The 23,803-nt window shown below is 43.5% G+C and overlaps 1 long non-coding RNA gene across 1 annotated transcript; it reads left to right on the top strand.

Annotated features, from left to right (window-relative positions):
• Positions 1-2,068: 2,068 nt before the first annotated feature.
• On the top strand, positions 2,069-15,911 carry LOC308596674. Its single transcript, XR_014012640.1, has 4 exons — positions 2,069-2,454; positions 3,129-3,401; positions 14,388-14,414; positions 15,411-15,911. It is a non-coding gene; the product is annotated as an uncharacterized lncRNA (long non-coding RNA).
• The last annotated feature ends 7,892 nt before the right edge of the window (positions 15,912-23,803 follow it).

Here is a 23,803-nt window from a genome sequence, read left to right as displayed (position 1 = left end):
ACAAATATTTGTAGAATATTTGAGATGCAGCTCTTATATTGAGGAAGTTTGAGCATAAAATACGTAAATTGATGAAAATAACATTATAGTAGAGAAAATTTGCTTGCAAAAAAGAGGAATGCTAAAATAAATGCATATAAATTTTCAAGCAGGTTTAAAGAAGTGTTTTCAAACTGATGCAGAAATGGGGGGGAGAACTGAATTTAAGACTGGGGAAAATGAGAAATCAGTGTTGGTGGAGTGATTCCTACCTACGTCAGTGTTCCTCATTTCAATGAGATTTAATAACCAGTTTTGGATTCAGCTGGGTTAATGATTCATCTTTCATCTACCCAATTGGTTTCCCTGTTAAAGGACAGGAATCTGGTTCTTTAGCAGGTCCTGCTTGAATGGAAAGCTACTGTAATGAGATATTGCTTTCTCATCTTTTGTTGCCTCTAAGAACAAGCATTGGGCATAAAGGTAAGTGGTTGACCTTCTAGACCCTAACCAGAAAATAGACAATTATCTTATAGTATCCTGAAACTGCTGGTATGAACATTGTCCCTTTTATCAAATGAAGCCAACAAAAGTCTGTGTGTTTTTTTGTTTACAGGAATACAGTAACTTTCTTTCTTGTATATTTGGTTGCCAAGTGATTCCCTTAAGCTAAATCAATACTCTTTCTAACTGCATCACTGTGACTTGGATTTACCCTCAATGCTTAGCAATGCTGAAATGCCATTTGTATTCTCCGTTCCTGATAAACTAGATCTTTAAACCAGGGAATTTAAAAGAAATGCAGAGACATTTTACTCCACTGGGTAGGATGGAAGAAGAGAGACCCCCAGAACTGTTGCAGTGCAAACCAGGCTGTAAGGATTTCACTGAGAACACACCATGCTTAAGGCAGTCCCACTCTAGAAGTTGTAGGAGGGAGCAGAAGCACATATGGTTATGTCACAGGTTGGACTTGGACCAGCGCAGCCGGGGTTCACAACCTGGGAAAGAAGAGACTGAGAGGAGACATGATAGCCATCTTCAAATATCTAAAGGGCTGTCACATGGAAGATGGATCAAGCTTGTTTTCTCCTGCTCTGGAAGCTAGGGGACCCAAACCACTGGATGTGATGTCAACATATGAGAGTGCTGGAGGTGAAATAGTTAAACAGGTTACCCAATCAGGACCCAGGGGGGTGGAGTCAGAGGGACTATAAAACCAGCTCTGGGAGGGGCAAAGGGGGGAGTTCGTTGGGAGTTGGTTGGAGTGGGAGTGAATTGGGATAGAGTCTGTGGGTAGGTTGAGTTAGTGTAGAGAAATAAGCTGAGTCAGGAATAGTTAGGGGCTAGGAAGACAAGTAAATATCTGAGAGGTGGTTTAGTGAGTGAGAGTAGGTAGTGGAAGTTATAGGTCTGGATAGGTACCCCATGATTGTAATTGACCGATACCGTTTATGAAACCACACACTTGTTAAACTGCAATAAATAAACAGAAGTTTGTGTTCCAATTTAACCCTGGCTGGACTCAGTATTGTACCAGGTAGGGCCTGGGTGGTGCCAGCGAGAAATAAAGTGGTGGCACAGGGATCAATAGACGGTGAAAGGTCCGGGGACCCTGTGTGATCGCCACACTGGATTCAAGTTACAAGAAAGGAGATTCCGACTAAACATCAGGAAGGTCTTACTGACAGTAGGAATGGAGTCCCTCGGGAGGTGGTGGAGTCTCCTTCCTGAGAGGTTTATAAGCAGAGGTTGGAAGCCATCTGTCATGGATGCTTTAGTTGAGATTTCTTCATTTTAGTTTAGTTGAGAGCCAGTGTGGTGTAGTGGTTAAGAGCGGTAGTCACGTAATCTGGGAAACCGGGTTCGCGTCCCCGCTCCTCCACATGCAGCTGCTGGGTGACCTTGGGCCAGTCACACTTCTGTGAAGTCTCTCAGCCCCACTCACCTCACAGAGTGTTTGTTGTGGGGGAGGAAGGGAAAGGAGAATGTTAGCCGCTTTGAGACTCCTGAAGGGGAGTGAAAGGCGGGATATCAAATCCAAACTCCTCCTCCTCCATTGAAGGCGATTGCACTCGATGACTGTGGTGTTCGTACGGAGCCCCCAGTCGTCTCACAGACTATTGAGCCGTACACCACTAATCCGCTGCCACCAACCAGGTCCTCCCTGGTAAAATCACTTAGTCTCAGTCAGGTTCTTAAGTTAACAAAGAAGAGTGTAGTTTATTTCAGACACAAACAAAGTTTAACTGCATTTAAACATTGTTACTCTTTACCTTCTTAGTCTTATTTTATCCTGTTCCATCTCTTTTACCTCCCCTCACACAAGAGCCAACTGCACTAACTGTCTCTCTACTTCCAACTGCCTGCCAACTGCTTTTCCAACTGCCTTTCCCAACCAACCAACCCACTAAAACTAACCAACTACCCACCATCAACTAACTCAAACCTCAGGCTAAGCCCTTTTATAAACAGGTAGGCTCCGCCTCCGGCTTTCCTATTGGTCTACATTTTTAACCCTTTCTCTCTCCCCCTGTACAACGAACGGACAAACGCCACAATGATCTACAATCTATGATTCTGTGGTTTCTGTCTAAACTTTTCGGATTGGTCTTCACATAATAAGCCAGGCCTGAATGTTTTTGTCAAACCTTGATAGGATTGAGACCACTGCATTGTAACAATTGGCACAATCCTCCAAAAAAAGGAAACCTTCCAAAAAAGAACCCTGTAATCTGTACATTACCTGCAGCATATCATTATTGATATCATTATCGATGCAGTCCATGGACTCCCGCAAACTACAGGATGAGAACATTATCCGATGAATACTGTGTTGTTCTGTAGTTAGTAGGATATAAAAACCATACAACGATAATTACGAACCGCTGCCGTACCCCCACCCCCAAAAAGGGGCGAGATTGCTACATTAGAAAGGGGAAATAAAGTCAAATGAGCATATGCAGAAGGAGAAAAATCTCTATCCTTTCTCATTACCACTGTAGTTTGCTAAGGATGAAACTAATGGGCCATGGAAATCATGCTGGAATGAGATTGTTAAAAAAAGAAATTGACTGAATCAGGAAGGACCAGGAGTTCTACTATTACATCCTGCTCTAAAATTTTATGTCTCTTTTCTGTTCCCCAAGTCTCTTTCCATATTTTATGTTCCCAAAGAGTTTTCGTCAGCCGCTGGTCTTAACCAATAACCAGATTTCAACTGCATTATGCCACAGCTCTTCCCTGAGCCACTGCATCACAAAAGGATATAAGCAGATAAGAAGAGTCTTGCTGGATCAGACTAGAGGTTCACCAAAGTCCAAGGTTCTGCTTACAACAGGGGTCAACTTCCAGGAAGCCCAGGAAGGAGGGAAGACAGCAGTCCTGTCCCACTGATGCTCCCCAACAACTGATATTCAGTGGTATACTAGCTCTGCATTTGGAAGTTCCATAGAGCCATCGTGAGTAGCAGAAAATGATATCCCATGAATTTGTCCAGGGCTTTTTTTCCAACTGGAACTCCGTTCCGGCACCTCTCAGGTGGGTGCCATTGCCATTCTAAGAGAACAAGTGATACATTCACAGTGTGTTCTGGCACCTCTTTTTCTAGAAAAATAGCACTGAATTTGTCTAATGAAAACAACAACAAAACAACAACAACAATAATAATATATTATTTATACCCCGCCCATCTGGCTGGGTTTCCCCAGCAACTCTGGGCGGCTTCCAACAAAATACTAAAATACAATAGTCTGCTAAACACTAAAAGCTTCCCTAAACAGGGCTGCCTTCAGATGTCTTCTAAAAGTCTGGTAGTTGTTTTTCTCTTGACATCTGGTGGGAGGGCGTTCCACAGGGCAGGTGCCACTACTGAGAAGGCTTCTCGCAGTGAGGGAACCGCCAGAAGGTCCTTGGCACTGGACCTCAGTGTCCAGGTAGAATGATGGGGGTGGAGACGCTCCTTCAGGTATACTAGGCCGAGGCCGTTTAGGGCTTTCAAAGTCAGCACCAACACTTTGAATTGTGCTCGGAAACGTACTGGGAGCCAATGTACTGTAGATCTTTCAAGACTGGTGTTATGTGGTCTCGGCAGCCACTCCCAGTCACCAGTCTAGCTGCCTCATTCTGGATTAGCTGCAGTTTCAGGGTTAGCCACCGCCACATACTCTAGGAGCTGTACTAACTGTATTCCATGAAGTGTGAAGAATAATAATCAAGTTCTGCACACATTTAAGTTAATAAAAAACAACAGCAGCAACCAGTCCAAACTCTTCATCAGGCAAGGGGAGGAAATGCTGGGTATCTCAAGAGCTTTTGTACACTAATGGAACACCCATCACCTCAGAACCTCCAAGTATCCCTATTTTCCAGAGATGGTTCTGGATTTACAGAAGCCATCCCAGCTTCTGATTTGATCCTGGAATGTCCTGCTTTTCCTTAGGATGCCCCTGTTTTCATCAGAGAAAAGTTGGAGAGTGTGGAGTTAGCAGACCACCGAGCCATCTAAAGGCAGCCCTGTATAGTGAAGTTTTTTAATGTTTAATGTTTTATTATTATTATGTGTTGTAAGCCACCCAGAGTGGCTAGGGCAGGGGTCTGCAACCTTTAAGACAAAAAGAGCCACTTGGACCCGTTTCCGAAGGAAAAAAAACTGGGAGCCGCAAAACTTGTCATTATAAAAATAACTTTTTTGTCACTTTTTATTATTTCTTTGTTTGACCCATCAGAATTACTCCTCCTCATAGAAATAAACATTAAATTAACAAGTTACCTTTTTGTGTGTGTGTGTTCTTCACTCCCCTTCAAAACAGTGACCAGCATACATGCCCCCTTTCAATGCAGTGACCAGCGTACATGCCCCTTACAATGTAGCGGGCGGGCGGGAAGGTGACGTCGGGACGGTGCGTGACTAACGCACGCACCGCCCCCATGCGATGTCACAGCCAGTACAGCGCCCGCCACAGTGGGGAGTGTCGGGGCGCACAATGCGCCTCCTCCCCTCGCTAGTATCCACCCCAGAGCTGCGGCAAAGGTGTAAAAGAGCCACATGCGGCTCCGGAGCCGCGGGTTGCAGACCCCTGGGCTAGGGCAACCCAGTCAGATGGGCGGGGTATAAATAGTAAAATTATTATTATTATGAAATAGAATATTCCTATTTTCATGAAAGAAATGTTGGAGGGTATGTCATCCCTGACCACATGCCATGTTGCCTGGAGCTGATCAAAGTTGTTATCCAATACATATAGAGGGCACCAGGTTGGGGAAGGCTGGTCTGTAGGATTATAGGATGGGCAGGATCTCGTTTACAGATTGTGCAAATGAAGGCTGCTGACCTCTGTTTCAGGAAACTAAATTAAGTTTCATTGCTAGCAAAGCCCTTTTCTTAAAATGTTACACGTGAGTCTCTTAGTTTAGGGCAACACCACTGTATGAGAGAAATCTAAAGTAGTGGATTATTGAGACGTGAACGATTTGGAAAGAGTTCTTTTGAATCGTAGAGGTCAAATGAGCATTGTCAATAGCTAACTATAGATCTGTCGCTTAGAAGTAGAGAGGTGCTTTGTTACTCCAAAGGCTGTCAGGAGAAAAGTTTCTCTCACACTGAGGGACCCAAGTCATTCTTCATTGACTTCAATAGATATTGAATCAGCTATGCAGGAAGGGGAGGAATTGTGGAGTGGGGGGGAAAGACTGAACTTCTTTGGGGAGGAAAAAGGAGTATTCTGCAAAGAAACAGAGTTGTTTTCGTGCCGGCTGCTATGAATACAACTGAGGAATCCTCATCTATGCTCTAGTCCCACTGTTGCTGAACCACCCTTTTCTCTGCTGACTTCCCACAGAAAGTGTTTTTCTCTCACCACTCAAATTCTGTCAGTCACACAACAGGAGACGTTGACCTCCCTATTCCCTTCTTTCAGCCTGAATCTTTACTTCTAATGACAAATGAATGACAAAAATCAATCCCCTTCTGGTTCTGATAATCTGCACATTTATTTTTTGGGGGAAAGAAACCTTGGAATTAAAATGTTTAAGAAGCCAAACTAGAGGAAAGGAAATAAGAAGCTCTATTCTTTCTTTCTTTCTTTCTTTCTTTCTTTCTTTCTTTCTTTCTTTCTTTTCTTTTCTTTTCTTTTCTTTTCTTTTCTTTCTTTCAGAATCATCTTTTTCATAAAGGATGAAAAGAATTAGATAATGGGGCATGCACAAACACACAAATAAATTATTATTTTAAAATATCGCCACAAGGCATGGAATAAAGATGTGTTGCTTAATGACATGTTCCCTAATCTGCAAATAGCAGTTGGGAATATCTTGATAACCAAAATCTGTTCATTATAAACACATTTCTTGGGCTGGGGTATTGTTTAGGGGGTTTTGTTGGTGGGTGGTTGTTGTTGATGTTATTTTTTCAATTTTTATTTTGGATCTTATGCTTTATGGGTAAATTGTTCAATTTGGTTGTGTACCGTATTTTTCGCCCTATAAGATGCACTTTTTGATGTTTATAACTGCACTTGTTATGTTTGTAGTTATGCTTTTTTATGTTGTAAGCCACCTTGAGCATGGTTTTAACTTTAGAAAGGAAGCATTCAGATACAATGGTACCTCGGGTTAAGAACTTAATTCGTTCTGGAGGTCTGTTCTTAACCTGAAACTGTTCTTAACCTGAGGTACCACTTTAGCTAATGGTACCTCCCACTGCTGCCGCGCCACCGGAGCACGATTTCTGTTCTCATCCTGAAGCAAAGTTCTTAACCTAAAGTACTATTTCTGGGTTAGCGGAGTCTGTAAACTGAAGTGTCTGTAACCCGAGGTACCACTGTACTGTAAAAAGGATTGATTGACTGACCTTTGCATACATTCTTAATCCAAGGAAATATCTCTCCCGGTAATCAACATTCTTTGCAGGACCTCATTTTAGGTATCAGTGGATATCAGCAAAGGCCCTGGGTGGTTTGTGGACAGACAATTTCTAAGTTCTGATTTCAGAAAGATTTCAAATTAAACAGCAGCAAAGCCATTTAAGAGCATTTATGGATGGATGTCCCCCCCACACACATTTGAGGCAGATGGTATGGGAAACCATACATTTAATTTAAGGGTGCAGGGAATTATAGATCTGCATGGGGGAAACAACAGATGAGAAATGTTGATCTTTCTCCCCATCTCCCCCACTTGTTCCTGATGTGGATCTTCCCTCGCCCCTTCTTCCCTGGTCAGGAGGGCGACACCATTTTGAGGTCCATCTCAGGTGCCAAAATGACTTGGACCGGCTCTGATGCATAGGAATGTGTTACATGCCTGTGGTGTAAACAGTCCTTAGAAACTGCAATCTTCATCAGTCACTAGACATCCAGTAGACAAGAAATGTAACACGTTGCTTATTGGGGAGGGGGGAGTCTATAACGCTTTCAAAGTGAGTGTCACATTTTCTTTTAACAGCCGCTGTTCACGCCAGAAAGTCCTGCCAATTAGTTCTTCTTCAAATTATGTTGCCAGTTGTTCCCACCACTTTCGAATCTAACTTTTGCATAGACTTTAGAATATGGTTACCAGATTTTTTCAATGAATCCGGGGACATATATTTTTTTTGAAGCTGAGTAGCAACAGGGAGTCAGTAGTAGGAATGGTGAGGCAAAAGACCCTGGGCCCAAGCATACATGCATATTGTATAAAGGTGCAAAGCCCTTCTTTCACAGCCTGTGAAACATAAATGCACAGAGTTTTTTTAAAACTGGGCAATGGCCGCCCACAACTCCCAAGCCAATCAGTCAAAACAAAGGCGGAAGGGGGCAGGAGATGGCACAAGACACATCATATGGGGACTTCCAGCGAGGAAAAATGGCAGGCACCATGGCAGCGAGCAGCTCCTGAAGCCAGCCAGAGCCAACTGCACTACCAGGCTGGCTCCGGGCTGCTGAGGCTGCCACTGCCACGTTTTCCAGGGACAGATTTGCAAATCTGGGGACATTCTGGGGACGGAATTTGTCCGGGGACAGATTTGCAAATCTGGGGACTGTCCCCAGGAACCAGGGACATCTGGTAACCCTACTTTAGAACTCTTTCCCTTTCTTCTCATCAACACAACACTTACGGTAATAATAATACATCGACACAGAACTTGATAGGCCACAATAAATTGCATCTGTTGGATAATTGCTAAAAGGTTATATGCAACAAGTTTTGCAGCCTTAAAGGCAACACCTCAGCACAAATATGAGATCCAGAACTCATAACAGCCAGAGGCAATCGTATGTCCAGCCTTCTTGTCATCATGATGATATAGCCTCGCTCACTGAGGTAGAGCATTTGGATTCATTCTGCACTCTCAGGCTCTGTCCATCAAATCCACTTACTATTAAGTAAGTACACTCCAGAATGGATTCAGTTCTGCTGCTACACACTAAAAAAACATGAGACCTGCAGTCAGGGGAGTGAAAAGGAAGGGGGAAAGCAAAGCGGAAGGGGGAAGTAAATTGACAGCATTGTACGTCGCATTATTGCACTCCTTGGCATATTCAATTCCATCCGTAAAAGATGTGTGAAATTCAAGTGCTGGCAGTGTGCCGTATTGCTCCCACAATATGAGAGATATAGAATTTCTATGAGTGATAGCTGTCATGGGCACAGAGGAGGTTGTTAGAGAACACTTTCTTTGTTACCCTTCCAAAAGGATGCTGGTGTAAAATACATTGTAATGTAAAATACATTGGCTCCTTTGTTCTTTTGTGCACACAAATCCGCCTTCCTGAGGCCCTCCTTTACATAGATCAATGTGCCTGCAGACCTATTTCTGTGCACACAGTTCTGCACACACAGCTGGGCAATGTGGAGACACGGTGTGCGCTGGGATGAAAGCCCTCTTGTGTGCATGTAAATGCCATTGTTCACATGCAGGGAACTGGAGAGAGGGACTGGATTGTTACATTTTTACTTGGTGAACAAATTTTATTTCTGGCAGACAGTGTCGTGGGTAGGAATATAGGAAGCTACAATGGTACCTCGGGTTAAGTACTTAATTTGATCCGGAGGACCGCTCTTAACCTGAAACTGTTCTTAACCTGAAGCACCACTTTAGCTAATGGGGCCTCCTGCTGCTGCCGCACCCCTGTTCTCATCCTGAAGCAAAGTTCTTAACCTGAGGTACTATTTCTGGGTTAGTGGAGTCTGTAACCTGAAGTGTATGTTACCTGAAGCGTATGCAACCTGAGGTACCACTGTACTTTATACTGAATCAGATTGGTCCATCTGGGCGGTGACGTGTGGTGAAATTTTTCGTAGGGGCACAGTTAGGGCCAGAGGCACCAGCTTGTGAGGGCGATTGGGCAGAGGGACGTCCTGACGTAATGTGCGTGAGCATCGTGCCTCCTTCTCTAAGCCAGGCAGAAGCTTCCCAGGCTTTGGGAAGGTGGCCCCTGGGGAACTTATAGGGAACTAGCTTAGTCCCCCTAGTCCACTAACCTGGTTCATCTAGCTCAGTATTGTCTCAACAGGTCTCCAAGGTTTGGGGCAGGAAGTTCTTCCCTGCCCTACCCAGAAAGCTCAAGGATTCAACCTGGGAGCTTCTGAATGCAAATCAGGTGCTCTGCTAATCAGCTATCTGCCTCTGCTAAACATCACGGTACTCCATGTGCCAGAAGCGGTTTAGTCATGCTGGCCACATGACCTGGAAAACTGTCTGTGGACAAACGCCGGCTCCCTCAGCCTGAAAGCAAGATGAGCGCTGGAGCCCCATAGTTGCCTTTGACTGGACTTAACTGTCCAGGGGTCCTTTACCTTTTTACCTTTATGGCCATGATATTATTCAGGTGGATTTGATCTGCAAAGCAGTCACTCGTGGTTCATACACTGTGCTTTTCTGAGGACCAGTGAGACAAGTGAAACTGAATCGCTTCGAAACCAGTCCCAATTCTTAGTCTCAGTTTCAATTAGAATGCCCAAGCAGTGATGGGCATCACATAGCAGATATTGGGCATCACATAGATGACACTCATAGTCCATTCCAATTCTATTATTCTAAGACTTCCACATTTTAAAGATATTATAATGAAGAATATTGTTTGAATGTAGTCCAACCTACAGGGAAAGACCCATTTTATTGCAGACAATGGAAGTTTAGCTTCATAACTGCACATATTATTATAATATTTCTCCATATATCAGGAAGAATGGATGGCCAGTCCCTTTCTAAACACATTCATTTTTAATTATAACAAAATCAGGAGATGGCCTTTCTTTGTGAGAGTAGGAATTCTTATCCATTAATGCCTCCATTTCCTCGAGGCTGGATAATTCCTTGTCACCATAAAACCCAAATTAATAACAATTAGTCAATTATTAATAATAATTTGCAAATTAATAACAGCTAAGAAAGAAGAAATGGTGTTATACAGTATGAGGAAGAATATTCATTTGTTTGCAAGTTGGTTGGTGAATATAATAGCATAGATAAAGGCATAAAGTAATGAATATATATAAAGTATATCACAAGGGAAAGGGGACAATGTCTAAATTAAGTACATAATCTACTGCAAGGATGGGCAACCTATGGGCCTCCATTCATTACTGCACTACAATTCCCATAATCCCATACCACTTATCTTGTTTAATGGTGTTTAATGATAGGAGTTGAGTTCAACAACTTCTACAGGGTCACAGGTCTCCCCTCCTGATCTACACAGCTAGAGTCTATTTAAATGATGTATTGCTTTAACAGTTCTGCAGTGTATTATTTATTCATTCCCAATATCATCAATATGAATGATATATACAACCACATCAGGTTTTAATTATTCAACACTTCAATCTTTGAGAGTGATACCATTGATAATATTTGGCATTAGGACACAGAAAAGGTCATTTAATTGTACAAGTAGAAAATTAAATGTCTCACTGAAACTTTAGTATGCTAGTGATTTGCCCACAATACCACAGGTGAGCTACATATTTCTGGGACAATGTGATGTGACGGAACCATTATGCTATCACATTGTCAATGTGGTATCTTGAGAATATGCCAACATGGAGACTGCCAAAGAAATAGCAACCCACAATTAAATTTTATGCAGAAGATGCATCAGTGCACTCACAAGACTGGTCACCATGCCAGAATATGGAATAAAATTAGGGTGATTTCCTCACATCACCACAACACTGCGCTAGTCACTGCACCTCAGAAAACTGATATTACTGACACTCATTAGGGGACTTAGTCAAAATGGCCTGCATGGGGGACATTTTGACTAGTGAGGGCAGGATAATGTCACTGGTTTCTAGCCAGTGACTGACATATTTTTCCTAGATTGCCCTCAATATGGTGTTGTTCCAGGCCTTTCTGGGAGAAAGGGCCCATGGTGGGATCCACTGTTGTGGAACAAGGCCATGCCTAGAGCATTCTGGAGAGGAAAAAAGACAAAATGCTGCCATCCCACCTAAATTTTCAAGTAATTTACTGCCCTCTACCCAATTCCTCCTGGTTTTCAGACCACTTTTTGGTCCTGTCAGAATTTAAGCTGGAAGACTGAACATTTGGCTCAACCCTATAACATAGAATCATAGAACTGTAGAGCTGGAAGAGAGCCCAAGAATTCATCTCATCCAAAACCCTGCAATGCAGAAATCTCAACTGGATCGTACATGGAAAATGGCAATCCAACTTCTGCTTGCATGTTAGTATACATGTTATAGGGGACGCGGGTGGCGCTGTGGTCAGGGACGCGGACTTAGAAAAAATATTGGGGGGGCCCGGGAAAGCTCATGAATAATAAATAAGCTCATGAATATGCAAATAAAGTGGCTCCGGCCCTAAATCGGGCAAGCCACGCCCCCCCAGCCAGCCGATTGGCTGGCTGGGAGGTGTGGCCAGTCGGGATTCCCCTGTTCTCGCGGGATTTCCGGCAGTGCCTTGGCCGGGGCTCTCCGATTAGGGCGCGCGGCTGGCTGGCTGGCGAAGGAGCAGGCTGGGAGGAGACGGGGGACGGCGGCGGCGCTCTGCTGGAAGGGCGCCCGCCCGAGATTGTTGGGGGGGCTGAGCCCCCCCAAAAAAATTTTTGAGGGGGCTCGAGCCCCCTCAAGCCCCATGGAGTCGGCGCCTATGGCTGTGGTTTAAACCACTGAGCCTCTTGGGCTTCCTGATCGGAAGGTCGGTGGTTCAAATCCCCATGACAGGATGAGCTCCTGTTGCTCTGTCCCAGCTCCTGCCAACCTAGCAGTTTGAAAGCACACCAGTGCAAGTAGATAAATAGGTACTGCCACGGTGGGAAGGTAAACGGCATTTCTGTGCACTCTGGTTTCCATCACAGTGTTCTGCTGCACCAGAAGCAGTTCAGTCAGGCTGGCCACATGACCCAGAAAAGCTGTCTGTGGACAAACGCCAGCTCCCTCGGCCTGAAAGTGAGATGGGCGCTGCAACCCCGTAGTCACCTTGGACTACCAGATTTTTTTCAATGAATCCAGGCACACTTTTCAACTTCAATGGATTTTGTATGGGGACTGATTTGTAAATCTGGGGACTGTCCCCAGGAAACGGAGACATCTGGTAACCGTACCTTGGACTGGACTTAACTGTCCAGGGGTCCTTTACCTTTTACCGTACATGTTAGTATAGCATGGAGATAGTAAAGATTTCGCTGACTTCTGAACCCACTTTGGACCTCATTGTGCTCCCAGTGACATCATCAGGCTTGCAAAGTCTGCCCACCCTAAGGAATCCCACCCCCAAGTTCCCATGAGCCCTCATTCCTACAACATGGGGGTGGAAAAATATTCTGCCGGGAGTCCTTCTATTTTTGTTTATGATTTCTACATGAGTTCCTCCTGGATTTGAGAACTAGCATCTGGAAACATGTATACGATCTGAGCTGGCTGTAGCAGCATACTGGAGATTTAGCATACTGTAGATCCTGAGCTCTAAAACTTCCTTTAAAATTCAGAATAGATTTCTTGATCTAACTGTGTCCTACACCTGAAATGTAGGCAAAAAATGAGCAGTGCTATAGAATTCCATGGCAGGGAAAAGAAAGAATCAATAGGATAAAATTAAAAATGATATATAGCCTCTCACACTGAGCATGTTCAAACTGTTTTCTTGAATTTAGAGTAAGCCTAAGTAACTGTGACCGGCTTTCAATATTTTCAGCTCCAGGGGGAAACAAAGCAATTCTTTAGTATTTCCAAGTCTTCGGCTGTAATTTGTCTGCATTTTTTTTCCTGAATGCCATTCAGCAAAGAAGGCTTATTAATAGAGCTCCATCTTCTGGTACCTAATAAAAAGATGATTGGTTCATAGACTAGGAAGAAGAGTCTTCAAATCATTGGGGGAATATAATGAAAAATTGATCTTTCCCTGACAAGTGTTTTAGAGCTGACCTTTCCAGAGGCCATGCAGAATACTAATAATTCTCATAATTTTGCCTCCCCTTTTGCATCTTTATCCCATGGGAGATGCTGAATTCAAATTAGGATGCAAATATTTAGCAAAAACAAGGGTGAGTTCTGTGGCAATCTGAAGACTAAAAAAAAATCTAAGGTAACATGACTTTGGACAGTTTTCACCAAGATGATACCATGCAGATATTTTGGACTAAAATTCCGATCAGCCCCAGCCATGGTAGCTATAGCACAAAAAGTTAGAAAAATGCAACCTGTGTTGCTGACAGAAGTAGTACGACTCATGCAACACGTTGGCGACTAATATACACACAATAATTACCAAAATAATTATACATTCTTTATCAATCTTCTGAAAGAAATATACCGTATTTTTCGCTCTATAGGACGCACCCAACCATAGGACGCACCTTGTTTTAGAGGGGGAGAACAAGAAAAAAATTTCTCCCCCTCTCTGCTCAGCGCCCCCTCAGCGAAGCGGCAGGAGAAACGGAGCCCCTTCCATTTCTCTTCCCACTTCGCTGAAGGAGCGCTGCGCAGCTCTCCCTCTCTGCTGAAGCGGGAGAGTCTTGCTCTCCCAGCTTCAACAAAAGGAACCTGAAGCCTTTGGAACGCAGCGCGAGGTCCCGCTGCACTCCAAAGGTTTCAGGCGGCTATCCCTGAAGCCTGGAGAGCGAGAGGGGTCGGTGCGCACCGACCCCTCTCGCTCTCCAGGCTTCAGTGAAAGCAACGCGTAGCCTCAGGAGCATGGAGGGAGCGCTCCCTCTGTGCTTTGGAGGCTTCGCACTGCTATCCCTGAAGCCAAGGAGCCTGCATTCACTCCATAGGATGCACACACATTTCCCCTTAATTTTTGAAGGGGAAAAAGTGCGTCCTATAGAGCGAAAAATACGGTACGAAACCTTGTGCAAAGCCACAGAGACTTACAAACTACCCAACCTAAGATGAACTTATAATGTCTGGTTTCAATGGATTTTTCAAATGCTTAACTCAGTCTTTTGTTTTCTTTATCTTTGTAGGTAAGTTCATGAAGATACCAACAAAGGGTAAGTTTGGTGTTGTTCACAATACTGAGAGATGCTAGTGAAGTTGTAGATGGATGTTAATGAAGTTGTAGACAGGGTGCCGGCATTTTGCACCTGTTTCGCCCTGGCAGTCCAAGTAAGGCTGCTGTTCACCCCCGATGGGGCCCTTTTACTGGGACTTGCAGATAGCACACTCCCAAGGTAGTTTTCCAAGCTTCTTCAGTGGTCTAATCTCAAAGCCTTGATACGTATATTGATATTCAATTTCATAAAGAATACTATTTCTTGGCTTAAGCTTAAGAGACTGATTTCTACAATATACGAAGTGGTCACCAAGTGCGTAGGCATATATCTTGTAAAGACAGGGAAGTAACTAAAATACTGGGTTTTTTCTTAAGGTGCAAATGATATGGAAAATTAGTAGGTGTAGTTTTTCAGACAACATGGCTTCATTTTCATGTGGAAGGTAAAGGTAAAGGGACCCCTGACCATTAGGTCCAGTCACGGCCGACTATGGGGTTGTGGCACTCATCTCGCTTTATTGGCCAAGGGAGCCGGCGTACAGCTTCCAGGTCATGTGGCCAGCATGACTAAGCCGCTTCTGGTGAACCAGAGCAGCACATGGAAACGCCGTTTACCTTCCCACCGGAGCGGTACCTATTTATCTATTTGCACTTTGATGTGCTTTTGAACTGCTAGGTTGGCAGGAGCAGGGACCAAGCAACGGGAGCTCACCCCATTGTGGGGATTCGAACCACCTACCTCCTGATTGGCAAGCCCTAGGCTCAGTGGTTTAACCCACAGCACCACCCGTGTCCCTTCTGGCCTATAGTAGCTACCCAAATTGATTTTGAAACCAAAGTTGAAACACAGTTATATGGTTCTCTCCTGGTGAAACATATACAGTTCAGAGAACCTAAGAAGAGCTTGCTGGATCAGGGCAGAAGCCCATCAAGCTGTTGGAAGCTAGTGCTGAGCCCCTGTGCTCAAATAACATCGTTCCTTGTTTCCTTCCAGGATTCCCACTTGGCCTGGCAGGAGAAGTTCTTCCAGGACCTCTTTGAGTGGCCTCCTAGGGCACATTCAAGTTTGAGAAGGCCACGAAGAAGCTGGAGGAGGAGCCCCATGTCGTGAGGCAGCCCCAGAAGCTCCCTGAAGCAGTGGGCAAAGATGGCGATTTATTGACAGATGGAGGTTGAGTTTGCAAACTGAATTTTGGGGCAATCAATCAAAATTTGTAGATCAGTTAATTCTTGGCCCAACTCCAAATCCACTTCAGACTCCCCCTAGCCCCTGACAATCTAGGCATAATTCCTGCAACATCACATCTCCAGGGAGTTTGGTATTCATATAACACCTGGCATTCCTACAATTCTCCAGGGACTCTGGCACCAGTGATTTATTAATTTATTATGAATTTATTAATTTATATACCACTTATAGGCCAAAATGATGCAGAAGAAACAAGAATTCCCTGCCTCTAGCCCCAGACTTGGTAGTCTTCCAGCCACTGGCCAAATAATAATAATAATAATAATAATAATAATAATAATAATAATAATAATAATAATAATAATAATTTATTATTTATACCCCGCCCATCTGGCTGGGCCTCCCCAGCCACTCTGGGCGGCTTCCATAAAAACCAAAAATACATTAAAATATCACATGTTAAAAACTTCCCTGAACAGGGCTGGCTTAAGATGTCTTCTGAATGTCAGGTAGTTGTTTATCGCTTTGACATCTGCTGGAAGGGCGTTCCACAGGGCGGGCGCCACTACCGAGAAGGCCCTCTGCCTGGTTCCCTGTAGCTTTGCTTCTCGCAATGAGGGAACCGCCAGAAGGCCCTCAGCGCTGGACCTCAGCGTCCGGGCAGAATGATGGAGGTGGAGATAAATTTATGGATAAATGGGCAGATAGGAGGGAGTAGTTTTGACTCAAATTGCAACCCAGTCCAGAGGAAAACTCCAATGACCATCTTGGTTGCCTCAGACAAAAGACGAGCAATTCAAGCCATCAAAGTCTGCATATGCTGGTGACATCACAACAGCAGACAAATGTGCCAAATGAGTCTGAAAGCTCTGGAGAGTTTCACGATGTGCCTCAGTGCAGGGCTTACCTTGCCTTTAATCCATCGCCGAAAGACATGTGTGAATAGAAATGGCGCACCTGAGGGGAAAAATGAAGATGTTGGAAGGGCATTCACGGAAACTGTCACTGATCTGTCGGAACCCCACACTTTTGCAGAAAGATCTCTGCCAGGAAACTCCCACAGCTCCCATAGAGAGGAATGCTGAAGTGAATTGATGTAGATCCCGCTGCCCTCAGGCAGACACCATGGTGTCTTGACAATTAATTTCAGATTACTAGTTACTATACTGGGAGTAACATTAGCATATTAGCGCCTGCAGGTTTGCAGTCTGGTACCCTACTGCAGGAAATGTGAATTTAGTCTATTGATTTTTGTTAGCACTGCCATGTTGTTATTACTGGATTATTGCCCTTTCATCATTACAGACTAACTGCATGTAGTGACAAATTAAACAAAAAGCATGTTTCAAAATAAGAAGTATTGATTATTCTGTTGATAATGCTATTGCAAACACCTAAGGCAAAATGCTACCCTGTTGATCTGCTTGTATTTGTTGTGTAGATGCTAATAATTTTCTGCGGTCGTGTCTGCAGCATTAATTAGTAGGTTTCCCCCAATAATATTTTTTTCACTGGCCTTTCTATGATCTTTTCTTTTCTTTTCTTCCACAGCTAGGCAGCCAGACTTCTCTCCAAAGTAGCGCTAAGTCAACCATACCTTCTAACAGGGTTCAAATGATGAACAATTTCCACAAGCATGTTTATTCATTCCTTCACTTTCCTTAAATATGAGCTGAAAAAGACACCAAAAGCTGACACTTTCCCTAAATAGTCAAAAGATAGAAGCATCTTGTAAAAATACCTCCATTTACCACATTCTGAAAAATACTTATCTTCTAAAAGGCTTGCCACACCTGAACTCTTTCTGGTGTCCAAGGCAACTTTTGACCCAACTTCCCAAAGTCTATGAATGGCTTGTAAAGGGAGACAACTGCAAATCTCTGGATTGGGAGATTCAGAAAATGTTAACAGTCCCAGTGCAGGAATCAATCCTAAAATAACAGCTGAAACCAAACCCTCTCCAAATCTGGATTTAGCTGTTAATGGGCTCTTATCAACCAGCCAGTTATCAAACAAACATACCCTTAAGAAGGAATGGAAGGTTAGAACCAGCAATTGAGAAGGTTTGCTGGAACAGAAGAGTTTTGTCACTATCAATTATGCTCAAGTCATGGCTTCTCCTGCAGAGGCTCAGGACTATTGTTTCATGCCAGATGCACAGAACTGTAGTTTACTGTCTCCTGGGATAATTATTATAATTATTGTAGGTTGAGCTCCACATTTGCCAATTCTTCTTTCCAGCCACAACACCATCATATGAGAATGGATGCTACTCTAGAGGGTTCTCCAACCTCCAGGAGAAGCTTTATGGAAAGCCGTAGGACCTTGCAGTGTGGACCCTGTACATGTGGAACACACACATGGAAAATGGATCCATATAGCACCGGTCCTGAAAGATCTACATTGGCTCCCAGTACGTTTCTGAGCACAATTCAAAGTGTTGGTGCTAACCTAAGAAAGCTCTAAATGGCCTCGGCCCAGTATACCGGAAGGAGCGTCTCCACCCCCATCATTCAGCCTAGACACTGAGGTCTAGCTCCGAGGGCCTTCTGGCGGTTCCCTCACTGTGAAAAGTGAGGTTACAGGGAACCAGGCAGAGGACCTTCTGGGTGGTGGCACCCACCCTGTGGAATGCCCTCCCATCAGATGTCAAGGAAATAAACAGCTATCTCACTTTTAGAAGACATCTGAAAGCAGCCCTGTTTAGGGAAGTTTTTAATGTTTGATCTTTTATCATGTTTTTAGTATTCTGTTGGAAGCTGCCCAGAGTGGCTGGAGAAACCCAGCCAGAAGGGTAGAGTATAAATAAATTGTTGTTGTTGTTGTTGTTGTTGTCCTGACTATTATTGTTGTTGTCATTCTTTACCACACAATGCCCCATTATCTATGGAGATACCAGTCAAGGTCCATGGTGGAAGCACAGAAACCTATTTCTGAATCAGGGCGCTTAAGGGTATTGGTTTGGAGTCATACTTATTCTCTTTGGAATAGACCAAAGTTAGTCCAGCCATGACTAACTGGAATCCCATTGAATGACTTCCATTCCAATGTCACACTAGCCGAATTCCTCTCATGCGATGGGACAATCCTCTGGAGCAGTTTTTGGGGGCTCATGAGTACGGCAGAGGAGAGGAAAGGAAGATAAGTCCCGTTGTGTGGATGCCCATTCCATTGGCAGACAGACACCATTTGGTTGAGTTCAGTGGGGCTGCTCTATGAGTAATTCTTGATCAAGTGCATAAATTATATCATTTAATGATTGCATTTCTGGTGCACCTTTTCCTCCAAGGAGCTCAAGGTAGCTTCCATGGTTTTCTTCCTCCTCATTTTATCCCCACCAAAACCCTGTGGTGTAGGTTAGGCTGAGAGGCAATGACAGGCCCAAAGTCAAGCAGGGAGTTTTGTAGCTGAATGGGAGATTGAACCCTGGTCTCCCAGGTCCTAGTCCGACACTCTAATCCAGGGGTCAGCAACCTTTTTCAGCAGGGGGCTGGTCCACTGTCCCTCAGACCATGTGGAAGGCTGGACTATATTTTTTGGGGGAGTGAACGAATTCCTACACCCCACAAATAACCCAGAGATTCATTTTAAATAAAAGGACACATTCTACTCATGTAAAAACATGCTGATTCCTGGACCGTCTGTGGGCCAGATTGAGAAGGTGATTGGGCCGGATCCGGCCCACGGGCCTTAGGTTGCCTACTCCTGCTCTAACCACTATGCCACATTGGTTCTATATTATCTAGTTAGGCTTGTATACTCTAGACCTTCTAAAACTGCACAATCATAGGTAACCTACTGTGTGTTCCTGGAGTTAAGTTCTTTGTGTGTAGAAGCCTGCTGAATTACTGAAATGGTACAATAAAAGCAATGCAATCACGGTAAGCAGCTGCAGGGATCTTTTTCTTCCTCTTCATGCTGCTCTCCAACAATTATCTATTGAGGGTGTGAGAATAGCTATATCCTTTGATGTGTCTACATGCAGAAAGAACCTCCAAGAGAAATACTGAGATCGCTGAAAGACGTTGATTACAGAAAAGTGGCAAAAATAATAATATCAAATTGCCAGAGCATTTCATCCCTCACACACTTAAGAGTAAGCCATTTGAAGAAAGCTAATAAAGTATCAGCCAGAAGGTTGGAAATTTTTGACTATACAGGATAGGAAGGGCGGGGGAAACTCCGTATGGCATTAACCCTTTTACTTTAGTATTCATGCTTTCTCCTGCCCACCCCTCGCCTCTTTAAGTCTGTGCAAAATTCACGATTGGAAGTCAATTGATTAGGAATACGACAGCTCTGTGAATGAGAAACTGACGTGCTGAACAAAATAAACATAAGACTCGAGCCAAGAGAAAATATTAATTTGTCAGTAAATGTGTTATTGCAGCAAGCCACACACTTGGCAAAGGAGCTAGCAAAACAGTCGCATGCTGGGAATGCATGCCAAGGAAATGAAGCAACTGGCATAAATCAGACAAATTGCATGTGATCAGCAGAGAGGTCGGCAGCAGAAGCATCTTGAGCAGTGACTACAGCAGGAACCCAGGGCCAGTTACAGTTTATTCTGTTTTTTGTGACGCAGCACTTAGACCAGGGAGCCAATTAAATAGAAAGAAGGAAGGTTGAAAGTTGAAGGAATAAAGTAGTCTGACCATAAATGTCACATACATATACACATGCATATGCAAGGTGTGACCGGAATGTTCGGTGAATGGTCACAGAAATCAGACAGCGAGAAACATCCGAATATAAAATCAGCATCAGAAACCCATGAAATGCTCACAATTGTGTACAGAGATGAAGCTGTAAATCGAAAGATGGTGTATGAGTGGCTTAAGCATTCCATGAAGGGCGGCAAACCATCAAAGATGACCCTTGGTCTGGCAGACCATCGATGAGCAGAACGGTGTCAAATGTCAACCAAGTTCGTGAGTTATTGATGCAGATTGGCGTTTGTCCATCCGAATGATGGCGGAAGAATTGCATATTCTGTGTGAAATCGTTACTGAGGTTACTGAGTTGTCCCGCCCTCCATATTCTCCCGATCTGGCCCCACCGGATTTAGGGAGAAGCTCTGGAGCTGACTGCCACTTCACAGGTAAGATTCACCTTCTGTTGTGTGGGCAGGACGGTCCCTCCTTTTACCTGGCCAATCCCCTGGCAATGCCTCCCCAGGCAGGATTGGGCAATTGGCTGAGGTAGGCAGAGACCTCCAGGTATCCAGCCTGGGGAGGATGAAGCCAGCCCAAACTATCAGGAATCGCACTGGGATCCGGGGGGCTGCACACAGCCACACATTTGATGTTCCAAAACTGAAATCTGCACTGAAAAGGGCACAGATTTTCCAACATTTCGCATGTCCAAGATGCTGTGACGAGGGAACTGAAAGCAGTACAAAAAGAGGGCTTCTCCAGAAGCTTCCAACAGTTCTGCGAACATTGTCAATGGTGCATTGTAGCAGAGGGAGCTTGCTTTGAAGGCCTGTAAGGTATGTATGTTCGAATATTTCTCTCTGTCTGATTTTTGTGACCATTCACCGAACTTTCTGGTCACACCTTGTATATCTCCTTCCCTGTTTGGAGGAAAGCATCTTGAGGAAGGTGAGTTTTGGATAAACTAGTTAAGTATACACCCTGTTCCTACAACCATATTAAGTGTCTTCTTGGCAATCAGAAGACACTCCATGTTTTCTTCTATGTCACATCTAGTTTGGCCCTTAGAATTACCGATCAGGCTTACGTATGTATATCTCATTTGGGGAAGGGCTGTAGGTCACCAACCATGCCTTACATGCAACAGGTCCTATTTTCAGTCCTCAGCATCTCCAGATAAGATGCAGAAGGACCACCGGCTGAAGCCCGAAGACACAACCAAGTGAGATGGACCAACACTCTGACTTGGTATAAGATTTTCCTAAAGCCCCTACATGTAGGACCACCACCACGACACTCCCCACCACCATGCATATTCATGCTCAGCTCTTATAGTGCCTAGAAAGGCCTAATAGAACAGGGAGGTACATATTTTTATTTATATTATAAGATTTCTAACCCATCCTTCACCATAAGGTCCAAAGGCAATGTGTCTCATGTTGCAGACCAGAGGTAAAACTGGATCCAAGGACTGAAAAAAAATTGTAGAGAACTTGTGCAGAAGACTACATGTGTGCTTTTATCAGTCAAATACACTTACCTTTTCATTTATTTATTTTTTAAAAAAATCATCTTTCCCTAAACAGGTATTCTGTCTTCTTACTCTGTGACTAGTAAGAGGAAAGAGAGAAGGCATGGTATTGGTTAGAATCGATCAAATGTTGATCATTTGCTCTCCAAGCCAGGTGAAAAAGAGCTTAGAACCACCAGCCTTCCATGCAAATATTAGAGCTCAATAGACTTTGGCAGTCACAAAAGTTCTTTGTTGATGGCACTTATTTTAATTTAAAATAAGAAAGTTGCTTCAAGGAGGAGGCTAACCTTGAATGCTGGTCATTCATGTTCTTGAAAGGAAATCTCTGCTTTTACCTTAGACGACTGCTCATGTTCTGAAATGAAAATGAAAGATTATGTTCTGGCATGAATAGAGATGCACAGTATGTAGAATGAAATGCAGTTTATTAACAGAACACTGGGTGGTTGGTGATGCCTGTTTCAGGATCTGCAAAACTCAAGCCATGCTGCAAGTCAGCCAATAGTGGATGACACTTGCTCTTCCCATCTTATGCCTTAGGAAGAATATTCGTTACTCAAGCATCCTTAATATGGTTTCTATTTCTGTCATATACAGTGGTACCTTGATTCCCAAACGCCTTGGTTCCCAAATGCCAAAAACACGGAAGTAAGTGTTCCGGTTTTCAAACGTTTTTCAGAAGCTGAACATCCGATGCAGCTGTCAGCTAATGTTTCCAGGGTGCCTGCACCAATCAGAAGCTGTGCCTTGGTTTTTGAACATTTTGGAAGTCAAAAGAACTTCCGGAATGGATTAAGTTTGGCACTTTTGTTTTTGCTATTTATTTTATGTTTCTGAGGCTTTTTCAGTTAATTTGTTTTTGTGACTGTGTGGAACCCAGTTCAGCTACGGATTGATTGATTGATTGTGCGACTGCGGAAATGGCTAAAAGCCCCCACATCCAAACAATGACTATCATCAGTGCAGGTAGGGGGAAAATTAATTTTAATTTTTATCATCTACAATACTGTCTTATTTATTTTATAGTACAGTACATTGATTATTGCTTTCATTTTATGGATCAATGGTCTTGTTAGATAGTAAAATCCATGGTAAATTTCTGTTTTAGGGGTTGTTTTCTATGGGATAGCGTGCCTTGGTTTTGGAACGCTTTGGTTTTGGAACGGACTTCTGGAATGGATTAAGTTTGAGAACCAAGGTATCACTGTACTACCATGACAAATGGCCAAAGTATTTTGCAGTCACAATACAGTGGAATTCTACAAGCAGCAGCAGACAAAATGTAGGTACCGTATCATATGCATTTGCATGTCAAATGAGTGACCCTTGTGTGATTCTTGTCCTTTATTAAGTGGAAGTTGCAGAAGTCATGATCCAGATCCATGTGCGATTGTATGTGCATGCGGACATTTGTGCCCAGTTGCTATTTATTAAAGAAAAACTAGGTCAGTGTATTAACGTTAAATCTATTTTGGCCCTGAGTTCCACCATAATAGCTAAATGCAAGCGCATCCCTATTTTGGACCACAATTTGATAGGTACAACTATTAGCACAGATCTAGGTTGAAGGCTCTAAATACAAAATGGCTGGGTGTTACTTGTAGTAATTTCAGGATCGTTTTTCTTACCAGAACAAAAATGGTGCTGTACTCTGCAGGGAGAGCTTTGGCTATAATGTGTTTTCCAGCTTATTTTTCAGTATGGCATAAGAAGGATTTTTATTTTATGTGTTCAGAAAGCACTGAGATGCTTTTTTTATATTCATCCAAAATCATGAATCAATATATGTTCTTTGGTACTCCAAATCCATTTGTTCTGGTTATCATTGTTATATATTTTCTTAAGAGATGAAATTGCTTGATGTTGCTTATTCTAAATTAAGAATCAGGTCAAGTTCTGGGCAAAGTTTGGGTGTGACTTCTTCTTTTAGTCCAATCATTTTATTCAAAAGAGAGAAACATGGTTTCTCCCCTAGATGTCAAACCCTTATTATTCTCCTGAAATGACTA

This window comes from Podarcis bocagei (genome assembly GCF_964188305.1).
Source record: "Podarcis bocagei genome assembly, chromosome: 10".
NCBI lineage: Eukaryota > Metazoa > Chordata > Lepidosauria > Squamata > Lacertidae > Podarcis > Podarcis bocagei.
This window is presented reverse-complemented; position numbering and strand designations above follow the sequence as displayed.